Source organism: Nomascus leucogenys, chromosome 18 (assembly GCF_006542625.1).
Source record: "Nomascus leucogenys isolate Asia chromosome 18, Asia_NLE_v1, whole genome shotgun sequence".
NCBI classification, from domain to species: domain Eukaryota; kingdom Metazoa; phylum Chordata; class Mammalia; order Primates; family Hylobatidae; genus Nomascus; species Nomascus leucogenys.
In genome coordinates, this window is record NC_044398.1 from 92,280,048 (window position 1) to 92,297,762 (window position 17,715).

Below are 17,715 nucleotides of genomic sequence, written 5' to 3' on the forward strand. Positions count from 1 at the left end.
CACAGGAGACGGAGAGGAAACTAAGGCGTGTAGCAACACTGCAACGCTCAGGGGCTTATGGGCCTGGAAACAGTTGCAGGATCTGATCATTTGTCCTCAAGGCAGGGAGACTGGAAGACGTGTGTGCATGTGCGTGCATGCGTGTGTGTGCATGTATATGTGTGTAATTGGGGCAGGAGATCAGATGAGCTTCATGTCAGGAGAGGTCTGGAAATATTGGCTCTAAATCCCCTTTCTGACCTGCAAGCTCCTCAGCTGTGCCACAGGGGCTTGGCTGCAAAATCAAAAGTTGAATCCAGTCGATAGGCCTAGTTGTTTTGTTTCCCAAGTCAATATAAGTGTGTGTGTGTGTGTGTAAATTACCATCACAATGTCTCTATATAGAGTACACACAGTTGTTGCCAGAGGCCTCACTACTTCCTATTGCCTTCTGCCTGGACACATTTTACATCATTATGGCCCCTTTGGTATTTGGATTTGCCACCCTTGGCTGGAAGGCCCTTGCAGGTCCCAAGATAATGGCTTGGGAGGGATGAGTGACTGGGGCAGGGAGAGGCAGGATTCAACTCTGTCCTGTCCTGCAATGGAATTGAGGGCACATTAGGGTCTTTTTCTACAGAGGGTCTTGGAGGGGACTGGCCCTGGGTACCCAGACAGGCCAGTTCCACACAGAAAAGGAGCAGGAAGCACTAAAGTTGCAGCATCTGGGGTGTTGGGTGCACTTTCCCAGCTCTGCTGCCAGCTCAGATGGAAAGGTGATTAAGAGGTAAGCTCTCTGAGATCACACCTGTAATCCCAGCACTTTGGGAGGCTGAGGAGGGAGGATGACTTGAGGCCAGGAGTTTAAGACCAGCCTGGGCAACATAGTGAAACCCCATCTTTTCAGAAATAAAAGATACAAAAATTAGCTGAGTGTGGTGGAGTGCCCTTGTAGTCTTGGCTACTTGGGAGGCTGAGGCAGGAGGATGGCTTGAGCTCAGGAGCTTGAGGCTGCAGTGGGCAATGACTGTACCATTGCACTCCAACCTGGGCAACAGAGTGAGACCTTGTCTCATAAATGAATGGATGAATGAATGAATGAAAGAATGGTAAGCTCTCTGGGAACTGCGGGATGCAAAGAGCTGCTCCCCGCTGACATCTGCCTGCTGTTGCTTTTTGCCATCCCAATTCCAGCACCCTTGAATGGACTTCCATTGCAGCTCCCTGCCCTTTGGGTTTGAACCAACCAACCTCTGGCAAACAAAGTAACTTCAGAGCAGGAAAGCTGAAAACAAAGCAAAATTGGCTCCAATCCCTAGCCAAAGGGCTTCTCAGCAGTTAGAGGCAGGTTAAAGAAAGAAGGACCAGCTCAGTCACGTAAACGGCGGTGTTTGCAATAGCCTGGTGGGATGGAATTGACTCAGGGAGTCATGAGACCTGAGATCTGGGCACTGCTCTGCTTCTGAGAGGCTGTGTGACTTTGGGCAAGCCTGTTCCCCTCTCTGGTCCCCAGGGCCCTCATCTGTTAAATAAGAGGGTCACACAAGAGCAGTGGTTTTCAGATGAACTTTTACATGGATCCTAAATTCCTGAACAGGTGAAGAGAGAGCGCTGTGGTTAAATAGGATTGCCAGAGGCTCCATTACTCCCTATTGCCTTCTGCTGGGACACATTTCACATCATTATGGCCTTTTTGGTTCTTGGGTTTGCCATCTGGGGCTTAGAGGCCCTTTTCAGGTCCCTTCTAGCTCTGACTTCTGGAAAGATGATGGCTTGGAAGGGATGGGTGATTGGGGCAAGGAGAGGCAGGATTCAATTCTGTCCTTGAAACCTCTCTTGCCTAAAACAAGCTGCACAGAGTACAATTTAAAAACACAGCTCAGCCTGGGCATGGTGGCTCATGCCTGTAATCCTAGGACTTTGGGAGGCCGAGGTGGGTGGATCAGATCACTTGAGCCCAGGAGTTCGAGAGCAGCATGGTCATGATGGCAAAACCCCGTCTCTACAAAAAATACAAAAATTAGCTGGGCATGGTGGCGTGCATCTGTAGTCCTGGCTACTCAGAAGGCTGAGGTGGGAGGATCACTTGAGCCTGGAGAGGTCGTCAAGGCTTCAGTGAGCTGTGGTTGTGCCACCGCACTCCAGCCTGGGTGACAGAGTGAGACCCTGTCTCAAAAATAAATAAAGTCATGAAAATAATAAAAAAAAAATAAAAACACAACTCCACCAAGTGAAAGAAGCCAATCTGAAGAGGCTACATACCGTATGACTCCAGCTATTTCTCTGAAAAAGGCAAAATGATGGAGATAAAAAGTCGGCGGTTGCCCAGGATTATGGGGGAGAGAGGGGGGATGAATAGACAGAGTGTGGGGATTTTTAGGGCAGTGAAATGAGTCTGTGTGATAGTATAATGTCATATACATTACATCATATATATGTCCAAACCCACAGAATCTACAATACCAAGAGTAAACCCTCATGTAAACAAACCATGGACCTTGGGTAATAATGATGCATCAATGTAGGTTCATTGATGATAACAAATGTATCAGTCTGGTGCTGAGTGTTCGTCATGGGGGAGGCTACGCCTGTATCGGAGGACAGGGGGTAGATGAGGGATGTGAAGGTCTAGCTTCCTTGCTGTCCCAGCTTGAGTGCTCCCTGTGGGATTGGCTAAGACCTCTGTTGTGACTGCATTGCCCCTCAACTGCTGCTGCTTCCCAACCCTGCTTTCTTCCCTTTTCCTTCAGGTGTTCCCTCCTGTGAATGTCCCCAGTAAACCTCCTATATGCAAATCTCCATCTCCTACTTGGCTTCCCAGACAATCTGACCTGAGACAACTTACTTCTATTTTTCCTCCAAGAGGGGCCTGGAAATCCTACAGAACCCCACAAAAGACACCACAGATGCCCTCTCTGAAAGTTCAGGCAAGCCACCTCTCTTCTCTGGGTCCCCATTGAGGACACTGACCTCATAACAACTTGGAGAATCTTAAAACTCAAATGAGCCATCATCTCCAGCTTGTGCGTTTGCCAGTAAAGGGTAAAGTTATTGTGGGTGAGGGGCCTGGTGGTCCCAGGATGAGAATGAAGATGAGCTGTATGAGCTGCAGCCAGGAGACCTTCAGTCTCTGTCCAGAATGCAGGGTTGGGATAAGAGTTCCCTTCCCGACTTGCCTGGTCTGTCCCTGCCCCAGTAGCCTCCCCTCTGCATGCCACTCCTAAGTGCTGTCAATGACCTGGAAAGGAGTCCAACAAGTTTTTCCTGGAAGGGAATCTGACCCTGGTGCTGGGGTAGGGGGTGGAGTGATAAGGATCTTGTGACTGCAGTTAGCAAAGCCAGGCCCCACTCTTTAGTCCTGACCCATCTGGCTCTACTTAACAAAGTACCCTCCCGCCCCCCACCTGAGCACTCTGCTGGGTGCTGGAGACCCCAAGATGAACCATGAGCCAGTCCTGCTTGCTGAGATCTGACTACGGAGTGCAGCCATTGGCAGGCTTGGCTGTGAGTGAGAATTACCTGGGAAGGATGTTAAAAACACAGCGTCCTGGGCCTCACCCCCAGTGGCTCTATTCAGGGAGTCTGCAGCCGGGCCCAGGAATCTGTATTTTCTTTCATTTTTTTTGAGATGGAGTTTCACTCTTGTTGCCCAGGCTGGAGTGCAATGGTGTGATTTCGGCTCACCGCAATCTCCGCCTCCTGGGTTCAGGTGATTCTCCTGCCCCAGCCTCTGAGTAGCTGGGATTACAGGCATGCGCCATCGCACCTGGCTCATTTTGTATTTTTAGGAGAGATGGGGTTTCACCATGTTGCTCAGGCTGGTCTCGAACTCCTGACCCCAGGTGATCCGCTGGCCTCAGCCTCCCAAAGTGCTGGGGTTACAGGTGTGAGCCACTATTCCCAGCCTGGAATCTGTATTTTCAAAAATTTATTTTTATTAATTTACGTATTTTTTTTCCAAAAAAAAAGAGCTTGCTCTGTTGCCCAGGCTGGTCTTGAACTCCTGGTCTCAAGCCATCATCCTGTCTTGACCTCCCAAGGTGCTGGAATTACAGGCATGAGCCACTGCACCAGGCCCCTTTCTTAATTCTTATATCTTTCCTTCCTGAAGTCTCTCAGCTGCCCTCTGCTGCCATGCCCTTGGTTTAGTAGTCACCAGACCCTCAGCCTAGAGTTTACAATAGCTTCCAGGTCTTTCCTCTCATCCGGTTTCCCAAACTGCAGGCATTTGTCTTCCATCTTTACAATTTTTGGGGTCATATTGACATATCACCTGTTCTACAATTTACCTTAGTATTTTTCTTAAATTAACTTTTTAAAGAAACTTAATAGACCGATTTTAAAAGAAAGCTTTCTAGAGTTGAAAGCAGGGAGTCAGACAGATATTTGTCCACTCATGTACCTAGCAACATTATTCACAATAGTCAAGAGGTAGGAAAAACCCAAGTGTCTATCAAGAAATGAATGAATGGATGAACAAAATATGGGATATCCACATATTAGAATACTATTCCGCCATAGAAAGGAATTACACATGGCATGACATTGATGAACCTGGAAGACATTATGCTAAGTGAAAGAAGCCAGGCACAAAAAGACAAATGTTGTGTAATTCTATTTAAAGGCGGTGTCTAGAGTAGCCCAAAACATAGAGACAGGAAGTCGGAGTTACCACGAGCTGAATGGAAGGGGCAGTGGGGAGTTATTGCTTACTGGGTAGAGTTTCAGTTTGGGAGGATGAAAAAGTTCTGGAGATGGATGGTAGCGGGGGTTGCACAACAGTTTGAAATATTTAATGCCACTGAATTGTACATTTAAAAGTGGTTAAAATGGTAAATTTTATGTTATATGTATTTTACCATGATTTTACAAAAAGAAGACTTTTTTTCCATGTATAAACGGAAGAGCAAAACCAAACCAACAGTATCACTCGTGGTTGAAAACGAAACAATATTACTAAAATAATGTCAGCTTCTCTACCACTTTGTTAAAAAGAAATCTTAGCAAGCATTAGGGCACTGTCAAACATCAGGGAAGATCAGAGACCTTGTCCTGGATGTCAGAAGGATTGAAGGAATCTGGAAAGTATCCATGTCCTTCCTATGAGAATCGGTGGTAACTAATGCCCCTTTCTGAACTGTCTTTTGACTGTGTGTGTCTTGGTCTTTGGAAACCTCCCATCTGCCTATGCTTTCCTCTCTGACTTTTTTCTCTCTTTTTTTTTTTTCCTGAGACAGTCTTGCTCTGTTGCCCAGGCTGGGGTGCAGTGGTGCAATCTCGGCTCTTGGGTAACCTCCGCCTCTCGAGTTCAAGCGATTCTCATGCCTCAGCCTCCCAAGTAGTTGAGATTACAGGTGTGCACCACCATGCCCAGCTAAAACACAAAAAAGTGTTTTAGTAGAGATGGGGTTTCTCCATGTTGCCCAGGCTGGTCTTGAACTCCTGGCCTCAAGCAATCCACCCGCCTCGGCCTCCCAAAGTGCTGGGATTACAAGTGTGAACCGCTGCGCCCGGCCCCGCTCTGATCTTTCTAAACAATCCCTTTAGGATCTATAATAATTATTCCCAATGCATGAATATTCTTTGGTGGTTTTCTAAAGTGCTTTTTCTGTACACATCAGACATCATCAAGCAAGCTCTCATGTTTTATCCATTTTACAGATGAACGTCAGAGAGCGGAAGTCACTTGTCAGGGTGACTCAAGGCAAATCTGAGGCTAAGTCCGGAAGCTTCCTACCTCCCTCCAGCCACTTCCCAGATTGCCTGGAACTGATCCAGAGTTTCCTTGGGTTAGTTTTCTGATTCTGCTCTTCTCCAGGTATCTGAGGCTGGGTCTTAGGACATGAAACCAAGCCCCAGCCATCAGACAAACTGGGTATCAACAGGTTTCTCTCTGACTGCCTGGGCCCTGCCCTGCGTTTGTGGAGATTCACATCTGCTTGCTGCACTGGACTGGGCTCTCAATAGACCACAGTTCAAATCCTGCCTCTGCAAACTGCTTCCTATGTGGCATTAAGCAAAACAAAACAAAAGAAAACACCTCCTGGGACTCCTTTTCTGATAAAGGTTTTGTAACAGGGAAAGAGTAAAGAGATGAGACCACATCAGCCCCTCCCAGTGTCTCTGCCTCGAGGGACTTTTGCACCACAAACGAACATTGGAGTCACCTGGGATAGATGGTTTAACCTGCAGGGTCTCAGCCTCACCCCAGGCCTAGCCAACGGGGCCTGGGGGTAAGCCCGGGAACCTGCATCCTAAACAGGTTGATCATCCCAGGTGATGTTCATGTGTGGGGAGCCTGGGATTTCCCACTCAGTCATCTCCGAAGACCCTGCCTCCAAACGTTCTGAGATTGTTGGAGACCAGCTCATCACCTAAGGCAGCGGGGGGTTTGCAAGGTGATCATTTGTTGGAGTCAGGTTCCTTTAACTCCTCTGTCTCCAAGAGGAAGAAGTACCTCTTTCCTTAATCTCACTCCGGAGAAGTATTTATTTTTTCTTTGGAGTGGGGAGCAGAAACGGAAGACTTCCTGCCAAAGTTAGAAACTCCAGGCTGCGACTGGGGAGGGAGCCATGCCTTGAACTTCTAGGCTTTTGCCACGTCTCCTGTGACACCTAGGGTGGAGAGGGGCTGTGGGACTCAGGAGGACCGCGGCTTTTAAGAGTTCCAGACTAAGCTAAGCATGGTGGTTCCCATTCCGGCTTTCCTGGACCCCAGGGAGACCCAGTCTCCCACTCCCACCCCGGCATTCACACGATGGCTTTCCAGGGCTCTTTAGCCCCTCTCCTTAGAGGGTGTGAGTCAGGGCCCCAAAGCGAGATAGAGAAGTGAGAGACCAAGAGATCGGTTCAGTCCGGGGGACCCCTCCCCCACCCCTCCCCAAAACACACGCCTTCGCCAAGATGTTCAACGAGAGTTGAGGACTTCTCCCATCCTCTGGTTAAAGGTTTGGCTCCCTACTGCCTCCCTGCGTAGCGCCCCCGCCCGGAGAGCCCAATACCCGAGATTCCAGAGTTAGAGCAGGAATATGACCTAACAGGGAAAGTGAAGCTCAGAGAACGGCGGCCCTGGTCCAAGGTCTAGAGTACAAGATGGGCGCGCACCTCTGCAGAATCCCGGGCGCGCGGAGTCGGCCAAGGGTGGCCGGGGGCGTGTTTCTGCTCCGCGCTCCCCGTCTGCGCTCCAGTTTTTCTGCAGAAGTTGCCGCCAGGCTTTCCTGGCCACCCGCCCGAGGCCCCGGAGCTCTGGGCACAGCAATCCAAGCTCCGGGTTCCCGGCTCCCGGTTCCCGCGCAGAGTCGTTCCAGGAATGCTGGAAACGAGGTGTTTCCCGGGCCTACATTTTGCGTATTCCACCCCAGCTCCTCCCAGACTTGCTGTGCGACCTTGAGCAAGTAGCTGACCGTCTCGGAGCCTCGATTCTCAGCCCGACCTTAGGGGCTACAGAGGAGACTTTGGTCACCTACCGCTGTTCCCCCGGCTCCCGCGCGTGCTGCTGGTGGCCTCTCCCTCCCGCCAGCTCTGGGGCCGCCGCGAGTCTGTGGCAGCTCGTCCCCTCCCTGGTCATCGTACCTCCCCGCCTCCCCGCAGTTCTTTTTCCCTTTCACTTTCTTTCTGAAGCACTGGGCTCGGGCCAGGCTGTGGAGCAACCAGGCACCTACTGTGGCCACCACGTGCTTTATCAGAAGTGGCATCCCAGCTGCCTGCCTCCAGTCGGCTCCTCACAGTGGCCAGCCCCACTTCGGGGAGAGTCCCAGGCCCAGGCCAGGAGCCAGGAGCTAGGGAGCCACTTGGGCAAGTGATCTGCAAGTCCTGAGCTGCAGGGAGCTTGTCCCCACCCCTGGGTGGGTCTCTGTTTCTCTCCAACTCAGTCCAACCGTGAAAGTGGCAAACCACCTCCCAGGGCACATGGCCCCTGAGATGAGCTAACTGAGTTATTCACTCCTCTGATGCTGGCCCTGGGGAGGAAGAGAAAATCCCTCAGGTACCTTCCATGGATGGAACACCTGTGTTCCCATGACCACACCCCCGGCGGTGGCAAGAGCCCTGCCCGTCCTTTTCAGAGGTCTTGGATTCCTGCTGGGTCCTCCAGGGTCTGAGGCCTTGAGGTGGTCACTTTCCCTTTTCAGGCCTGAATTTCCTCATCTGGAATTGAGGGACGGGGCAAAGTCACCTCTGACTTCTCCCCTAAAACACTTTCCCGTAGCAACTTACGGCTGCACCCAACAACACCAGCAGACCTGTCATCAGTCTCTGGGTTCAGAGCAAACCATACATTTCAGGGGAGTCTGAGAAAAGGGGTACCACCCCTTTGACCATCCAACAACAGCAATGCCAATAAAATTGAGCTCCTATGATGATATTCAGTTCCTACAAAATACTGGACACTGTGCTAGGTCCCTCGTCATTACCCTATCATACAGGCTTTCCCACACATCCATTTTACACTCCGGGAAAAGCGACTCAGAGAATGTAAACAGCTTCTTCAGGGGCACACCCTTCCCAGCCAAGGGTTTAGCTGCCATGCTGCCTTCAGAGCCGGTGCCAGGTGTCTGCACTGTGCTCTTCCCACCATATGTCCCCCTGTCCCCTGCCCCTTTTCAAACAACACCATTTGGAAACTGGGAGGAGGGCAGCATCCGCCAGCTCTCCCCAGCTGCCAAGGGCTCAACAGCTGCACCTCAAGGCTGACTCCAATTTTGGTTTCCCTGCTTCTCTGGGGATGGAGCAGAGTCTGGCAGAGGTCCCGTCCTGCAGAGGCACCCCTCAGTATTTACCCAAAGGGAGATGAGAGGACCTTGCTGTGGGCTGAGCCAGGCCAGCATGCTGAGAGTTAATGACACACTGCCCAAAAGTCTGACTTCTAGAACCTTTCGGTGCTGATACAGGGTTCACACTCCAGACACCTGAATGACCTGAAGTTTCCCTCCAGTGGAAGGAAATAGACAACTCTTTCACATCTTCCAATGGCCTGCCCCAGCCAGACACAGACTCGTGTTCCCATCCTCATCCCCATCCCCAATTCGGAATGGTTTCTCTGTTTATCTGGAATGGCAGGACCAGGTGAGACCGCACTCTAAATTAAAATGCTTTCCCGGCCCTTTTACCTTGGGGCTCTGACAGGTAGGACCCAGCAGGGTGTGGAGCCAGGCAACGCATGGTGTAGGAATCCCAGCCAGGCAGCAGCTCCCGGAGTCTGGCAGCCCCTCCTCGTGCCCTCAGCTTCCCCAAGGATGCCTTCGGATGCCCAGCTCAGAAGCACACAGCCTCATCACTAACCAGTCACCAGTCAGGAGCCCGCCAAGCTAAGCCAACATGCAAAGAAACAAGTGAGGGACCATCAAAAAACTCTCCCTGCGAGGTGGCCCCAAGCAGTCAGATTTCTGTTTCTGAACGCCCTCTAATTTTCCCACACTCCCTTAAGCCCTCCCCACACCTCTCAAATTAATTTCAGTTCCTTACTGTGGATTGAATTTGAAGACAGAAGTTGCACAGAAAGTCTGTTGGGGGAACCTGCAACACTCTGACATTCAGAAATGATGATCACAATGGAACCGCACTGGTGCCAGCTGCCAATATCTGCCACCTTCTGCAGGATGGGGCCAGTATCATAGCACCCCCCACAAATGCCTCAAGACAAGCTGAGAGCCTCTGCTGGGGACTTCTTAGATGCCGCTCCCCTCTACCATGCCCACTCCCACACCAAATTGCCCTGAATTTCCCTGGAGATCATAAGTGACCCACCTGTCATTTTCATCCCAAGACATTGGACTAAAACATAAATTATACCTAAAAGAGTGTTAACCCAAATACGGTACCCTTGTAGTCAGATGGTTTGGGGTGACCCACCAATGTGATGCTAAATAATACTGACTCCCACAGGGAAAAAGTTAGTGCCTTTTCCAATCTCTGCCCATCCTCCTGATGGCATCAAGGAGGAAGTCTCAGCTTGGTGCGAACATGTCTTTAACACCTCTTCTAATGTATGATCCCTCCATTTTATAGAAAGCAGCTCTCTAGCCTCAGAGCCTTCTACAGTCAACAGTATCTTGCTAGAATCTAACATCACTCTGCTTTCTTGTTAAATGGTTACCTCCTGTTTTTGCCATTTTTTTCCCTTTTAGTGGGATGTAAAGTTTTATTCGAATATTAAGTAGATGGCTGGGCCAGGTGGCTCATGCCTGTAATTTCAATATTTTGGGAGGCCAAAGCAGGAGGACTGCTTGAAGCCAGGAGTCGGAGGCCAGCCTGGGCAACATAGTGACACCCTATGTCTACAAATTGTTGGGGTTTTTTTTGTTTGTTTTTGTTTTTATTTAGATGGAGTTTCACTCTTATTGCCAGGCTAGAGTGCAATGGCATGATCTTGGCTCACTGCAACCTCCGCCTCCCAGCTTCCGGGTTCAACTGATTGTCCTGCCTCAGCGTCCAGAGTAGCTGGGATTACAGGCACCCGCCACTACGTCCAGCTAATTTTTCTTTTTCTTTTTCTTTTTTTTTTGAGACAGAGTCTCGCCCTTTCGCCCAGGCCGGACTGCAGTGGCGCAATCTCGGCTCACTGCAAGCTCCGCCTCCTGGATTCACGCCGTTCTCCTACGTCCAGCTAATTTTTCTACAAATTATTTTTTAAAAATCAGCCAGGTATGATGGTGCACACCTATAGTCCCAGCTACTCTGGAGGCTGAGGTGGGAGGATTGAGCGTGCCCAGGAGTTGGAGGCTGCAGTGAGCTATGATCATGACACACACTCCAGCCTGAGCAACAGAGTGAGATCCTGCCTCTCCTAAAGAAAAAGAAAAGAAAGATGAGTAAAAAAGGTGAGTGGTTAAAAAAAACCCTGTCATAAATAATAGTAAAGTGTTACGTAGAAAACACAAAAATAAGGAAGGTGGTACGGAAATGAAGGTTTGGAAACATGATTTGTGTGCTTCATGCATTTTTGCTGAAAGAGCACTGGACGGGGAACTTACTAGCAGGTGTGTGACCTTGGCCTCTTTACTTCCTCTCTGTGGTCCTCAGTTTCCCCATGTCTGAAATGAGGATGATGCACTTCTTTGTAAGGTGATTACTTTGAAGCCTTCACTGTTTTCAGAAGTCCTCAGGTGAGGAGTGGGGTAGAAATTGACAGACAAGAAATGCTGAGTCAATTTGAAACAGCCTTGCTGAGTGGGGCTAACAAACGGACATGGTGAATGTCAGATATTCTAAGAAGGGCCAGGCACGGTGGCTCATGCCTGTAATCCTAGTGCTTTGGGAGGCTGAGGTGGGCAGATCATTTGAGGTCAGGAGTTGAAGACCAGCCTGGCCAACGTGGCAAAATCCTGTCTCTACTAAAAATACAAAAATTAGCCTGGGCGTGATGGTGCATGTGCTACTCGGGAGGCTGAGGGACGAGAATCACAGAGAACCGGAGAAGCAGAAGTTGCAGTGAGCTTAGATCGTGCCACTGCACTCAAGCCTGGGTGACAGAGCGAGATTCAGTCTCAAAAAAGAGAAAAAAAAAAAAAAAAAAGAAAGAAATTCGAAGAAGTCTCATTATCCTATGACCTGGTGCCACGGGAGAGGCGCCTCTGACTGCTCAGCTGTCTTGAGGTCCCATATGGGGGTCCCTTTATGTTGTCAGAGACAGCTGATTCTGATGTCCCCCCATCCCACCCTCAGACCGATGGCCAAGGCAGCTTTGGAACTTAGAATGGGCCAGCCAGGACTACCATCTCTCACCTGGATGATCGCAGCTGCCTGGTACATCTTCCCTGCACCAGAGGCTCATTTCAGTACCGCCTTCCTCGTCTACATGTTCCCTGACTCCTCCAGATCCAGGTCTTGTCCACAAGACCTGAACCTGACCGTGCCTGTGTTGGTGCAGGTCTCTGAGCAGAGCAAGTGACACCCGTCAACCTGTGTGTTTGGCTGATGGCAGAGGATGCACTTTGGCACCCGGAGGCACCAGGGTAGAGAAGCTACAGATGAGTGGCAGTGGTACCCAGCCAGGAGCTGAGGCGCACCTGAATTTCAGCAGTGGCCGGTGAGGGTGCGGGGATGGAGAGGGAGGGGGCAGGATGGCTCAGAGGCAGAATGACAACCTCTGGCACTGAGTGAATAGGGACAAAGAGCAGGAGGAGGTGTGAAGCCCACCGCAGGCTTCCTCTCTGTTGAAACACCTGCATCCTTGTTGCTGCCTCTTAAAGACTCCTGCAGGCCAGGTGCAGTAGCTCACGCCTGTAATCTCAGCAATTTAGGAGACTGAGGCGGGCAGATCACCTGAGGTCAGGAATTTGAAACCAGCCTGGCCAACATGGTGAAACCCTGTCTCTACTAAAAACAGAAAAATTATCCAGGTGTGGTGGTGCACGCCTGTAATCCCAGTTACTCGGGAGGCTGAGGCAGGAGAATTGCTTGAACCCGGGAGATGGAGGTTGCAGTGAGCCGAGATCACACCACTGCACTCCAGCCTGGGCAACAGAGCGAGACTCCATCTCAAACAAAAACAAAAACAGAAACAAAAACAAAAAAAAAAACCACACACGACAACAGCAACAACAAAAAACTCTTGCAGAGGTGATGAGGATTCCCCGAGCCCAGGTCTGCTTGGGACAAAGTCAGTTCTCTCCTGAGACGGGACCCCTGTCAGGAGAGGTGCTGCTGAAGCCGGTCTTGCCCTAGGGATCTGAATTTATTTGTCTCGAGTCAGAAACTAGCATGCCAGCAACCACTAGCACCCAGCAGAACCATCATTAAGGTTGCCATACTGGGGTCCCCTGGCAAGTCCCAGGGAGAGATGGGGAGGAAGTTGGTCTTCCAAGTAAAGAACAGTTGTTCTGGGAAAATTGCCGGTCCTTGTTGCAGTCTCCCAAAACAGATTCCACTCAGTCCTACCTTTGCACCTTGGTTCCCTGCAAGCCAAAGGAGAATGCTGGGAGCTTGCTCCCTCCCGGCACTGCTCTCCTGCCTTCTCCCTTTTGGTCTATATTTTAGCCACCCTGCAAAGCTCGAGTTCCCACCTTCATCGTGCTTCCAGCTAACTATAATTTTCTTGCTTTGCTGTGTTTTACAAAACTTGCTGCAACATTATTTGGCAATAAAACTTCAACTTTCAAGTCCATAAGCATCATCGCTGCTACCTCTGATCAGATCATAAATCTGTTAATGTCTAGGATCAGGTCTTTAATTTTCTACACTCACCCCAATACCTACACAGAACTGAGCATTTGAAAGACACGTTATCAGGCCAGGTGCAGTGGCACATTGCACTTTGGGAGGCTAAGGCAGGCATGTCGCTTGAGCCCAGAAATTTGAGACAAGCCACGGGCAACACAGCGAGACCTCGTCTCTACAACAAATAAAAAAATTAGCCGGGCATAGTGGTGCATGCCTGTAGTCCCAGCTACTTGGGAGGCTGAGATGGGAGGATGGCTTGATCCCAGGAGATTGAGGCTGCAGTGAGCTGTGATTGCACCACTGCACTCCAGCCTTGGCGACAGAGCAAGACCCTGTCTCAAAAAATAAAATAAAATAATAAAATAAAAGATACACTATTCCAAGACCATTTGAAGGAATGAATGGAGTTTTAGATTTGAATGATCAAGGCAGCCTCCAGTTCCAAACGGATGAAGATTCCTCCCCTACTAGGTTAAAAGTGCTTCTTCATCTCATGCTTTTTGGTGAAAGAGCACCGGATGGGGAGTCTACCATAATTTCTAGCAGGTGCTAAATAAATTATTCGGGAGAAGGAAAGAAAGGAGGCAAGAAAGGGAGAGAAAGAGCGCGGTGTATAGGGAGATAGGTGAGTAGAATACAACTGCTATGTATTCAAATTAGGGAGGGACATGGGAGGATGTATGAGAACCTGGACCTACTGATGGATTGTTGTATAGGGGGCTTAGTTGGTAGGAATGCAGGGAAATACTTTGACATGTAAATATATGGGAAATATATGGGTGACTAGGTAGGTGGAAAAATTGATTAACTGATAAGTAGACATGAGTAAATAAGTGTATAAGTATGTAGATAGTAGATATAAATAGATAAATTGAGAAGTAGATTATCACCGTAAGACAGGGTGAGAGGCTGGGCACAGTGGCTCACGCCTATAATCCCAGCATTTTGGGAAGCTGACATGGGTAGATTGCTTGAGGTCAGGAGTTTGAGACCAGCCTGGCCAACATGATGAAACCCCGTCTCTACTAAAAATATAAAAATTAGCTGGACATGGTGGCAGGCGCCTATAATCCTAGCTACTCGGGAGGCTGAGGCAGGAGCATTGCTTGAATCTGGGAGGCAGAGGTTACAATGAGCTGAGATCACGTGACTGCATTCCAGCCTGGGCTACAAAGCAAGACTGTGTCCCCCCCCCAAAAAAAAATTAAATTAAAAAAGACAGGGTGAGAATAATGATAATAATAATAATAAAAAGAAGTAGATATATGAAGGTAGGTAGACAGATCAGGAAAGTTGGAGGGCAGGCAGGTAGGTGGATGGGAAAGTAGACAGTAAGGAACGCAGGTGAACCGCTCAAGGTCATAGCAACAGAGAACAGAAACCGTGCCTGGTTGGAGAAGTGCCAGGCTTGGGGGCAAGCTGTGTTTGCAACAGGCTGGCCTGGGAAAACCCATGGGGAAATGCCAGCTTCCGGGTGCAGGTGTGTCTCCTTCTGTGGTTCCTGGGGTAGAGGGCGAGACAAGCAGTCCAAGATGAAAGGCACGAGTCTTCCTCGCCAACACATCCCCCTCCCTGAGGCAAAGGAGACTCCCAAGATCAGAACAGGGGCTGGTTCTCAGGAAAGGAAGCCTAGAAGGTGGGAGGGCACAGCCTCTCTCCTCTATGGTGTGCCACAGCTCTGGTTTCTCACATCCTAAGGGCCAGATGGGGAAGGAAGCTGGAGGAAGGGAACTTAGCGATCTGTGGGGTGTTCCTCTCTTTCCAATAAATCAGGCGACTTCCCAGAGGGGGCGTTTGTCCTATCATTCCTAGAACTGAGACCTCATGGGCAAAAATATCACACAATGAAATCAGAGCAACAAAAACAACCAACAAAGTAGAGTCAAAGGAATCAATAAAATGTAAGACCCTGGCAGGGGTGCCCTACAGCCTCTGAGAAAGTGTGCAAAATGGGCCCCTTTGTGCCTTGCCTTCCATGGTCAAACCCAAGGCCAGCTGAGGCTGCCCCCACTTAGAGTCATCTTTCCACCATTCACGTTGGGCTTGTGATTGCCTCAGACGCGAGCCTCAGGGCTGAGTCAGAACCAGCTTCCTCTTGCAGGGAGTGTATGGGGCTTACACTGAATGATGTCCCTTAGCCCTTAGATCAGTGACTCTGAATGCTATTATCATCTCCACTTTATAGATGGGGAAACTGAGGCGGGGCGCCCGGGAAGTGCTCAAAGTCATACCTCTTGGAATTGGGAAGGCAGGACAGGCACTCAGGCTGTCTGAGGACATGGCCCATGGGCCAATTCAACTCGAGGGCAGGGGCCACATTGATTCGTTTCTCAAATATGCACCGTACCCAAGCACTCAGCGCTGCGTTTTGCATAGAGTAGGTGTCTAGATATTGTTTGGGGCCCCCAGACTGCAGTAATTATTTTTCTTGGTGCCTCAAACCCCTGGTTTATCTTCTTCCTGTTCAATTCTCCTTGCTGTTATCCTCAGAGTGGTCTGATATTTATACAGTGCGACCTAATGCCAAGCACTGCCTTGGAAGGTTTCTACCTACCATCTCATTTAACCCTCACTAGAGCCCTGGGAGATTCGTATCATTGCTCCCATTTCAGAGATGAAGAAACTGAGATTCCGAGTGATCTAGTCATGTGGCCAAGGTCACATGGTACGTAAGGAGCAGAACATGGCCTCAGACCCAGAGCTGTCCTGCTGTCCAGCCTCCAGCCTGGTTCTTTTTCCATCATCAGCCATCCTAGCTCCCCTTTCTTTGGCCTCTGATAGATGTTGTTCAGATGTCGTGACCCACTGTTGACCAGGGACTGCCTGAATGTTTGCTTTAAGTTGCCACTGAGGCACCTGAGTTCCTCCAGGGCAAGGACTTTGACTCTTGGGATTCACTGGAGCTTTCCTGGGGCTGGATGCACACAGGTTGCTCAGTGTAGCACAGAGCGAAACCCCTAAGCTCCCATCTCCAGAACTAGGCTTTCTGCACAGTTGCAGCTAAGGCACTGCAATAACTGAAGGGGCCTTCTGAATCATCAGGCTGGTTTCAGTTTGAAGATTGCCAACCTATTTGCGGTAGGTTTACGGTAGCCCCTTGGGTTGTTTAGAAGAGGAAGCTAAAACAGTAATTTTGCAGAAAGTACTGCAATTGGCCAGGACTCAGGAGACCCCATAGTCTCCCTCCTCAGGTCATGACCAGAGGCAAATCACTTAACTTCTCTGTGCCTCAGTTTATTCATTGGTAAAGTAGGAATAATGGTATTACATGAACTATCCATTCATCCGTCTACCCACCCATCCACCCATCCATCCAATGAACATTCAACAAATATATACTGCATACCTACCCTGTGCTCAGGCCCTGTGCTAGGTATTTGGGACATATTGTGATCAAAACATAGATCCATGTCCATGTGGAGTTTATTTTCCAGTGGGACGGTCAAACAATAAACAACACACACACACAATACAAAAGTAAGATATACAGAAGGTGGGGTGTCAGGCGCAGTGGCTCACGCTTGTAATCCCAGTACTTTGTGGGGTGGGCGGATCACTTGAGGTCAGGAGTTCAAGACCAGCCTGGCCAACGTGGTGAAACCCTATCTCTAAAAATACAAAAATTAGCCAGGCGTAGTGGCACACATCTGTAATCCCAGCTATTTGGGAGGCTGAGGCAGGAGAACTGCTTGAACCCGGGAGATGGAAGTTGCAGTGAGCTGAGATCTCACCACTGCACTCCAGCATGGGCGATAGAGGAAGACTCTGTATCAAAAAAAAAAAAAACAAAGTGGGGAAAAAATCAATATCTGGGGAGGGGGCTCAGAGTGTGGAGGGAGGAGTTGCAATTCTAAATGGTTTGGTCAGGGCAGGCCTCACTGATAAGGTGCAAAGAGTAGAAGGAATTTAGGAGGCTGACCAAGAGAATGCTTAGAGAAGAGTGTTCCAGGCAGAGGGAACAGCATGTGCAAAGGTTCTGAGGCAGACAGTGTGCTGAGTGTGTCTGAGGAACAGCGAGGGTGCCAACATGGCTGGAGTAGATGAACAAGGCAGACAGGAGTAGGGGATGAGAGCAGGGATGTGGTGAGATAGGAAAGGCCTTGTGGGCCATTGTCCGGATTTAGCTTTTTCTCTGAGTGACATGGGAGCCGGTGCAGCGTTTAGCACAGCAGAGAGCCAAGGTCATTATAGAGTGGTTGAGAGGGAGGGTCACAAAAACCCCACATGGATGATTTCCTTTTCTGAACCCACATCGAAATGAAAATCAGTGCCCTTTGTTTACAAACCACGCAATTCTCTTGCCCCGTCCTCTTTCTTCCCCTCTGAGAGCTGCCCAGCAGCAGCACACCTGCCCACTGTTGCAGGTCAAGCCGGGCGGCCCTGGAGGGAAGCTGGCTGGAGGGCAGAAAGAGAAACCAGGAAAAAAGAAATTTGCCCTGCACCCCTCCCAGCTCCCCGAAGACCACACTGGGCCCCGAGTGCAGTTCCACTTTCTGGAGTCACGTGGGATCAGAAATAAATATATCACCTCCCGAGGGAGGAAACAGAGTGAAATAACAGGAACCAGCACTCTCAGAAG

General features: G+C 49.7%; 1 protein-coding gene across 1 annotated transcript in view; it reads right to left on the reverse strand.

The window, feature by feature from the left end:
* CIITA (class II major histocompatibility complex transactivator) overlaps nucleotides 1-7,488 on the reverse strand; it is a 45,349-nt gene extending 37,861 nt beyond the window's left edge. Inside the window, exon 1 of the mRNA XM_030798979.1 lies at nucleotides 7,445-7,488. The gene's annotated coding sequence lies outside the window, so the exon portion shown is untranslated. The remainder of the gene's footprint in view (nucleotides 1-7,444) is intronic.
* Between the last annotated feature and the right edge of the window lie 10,227 nt (nucleotides 7,489-17,715).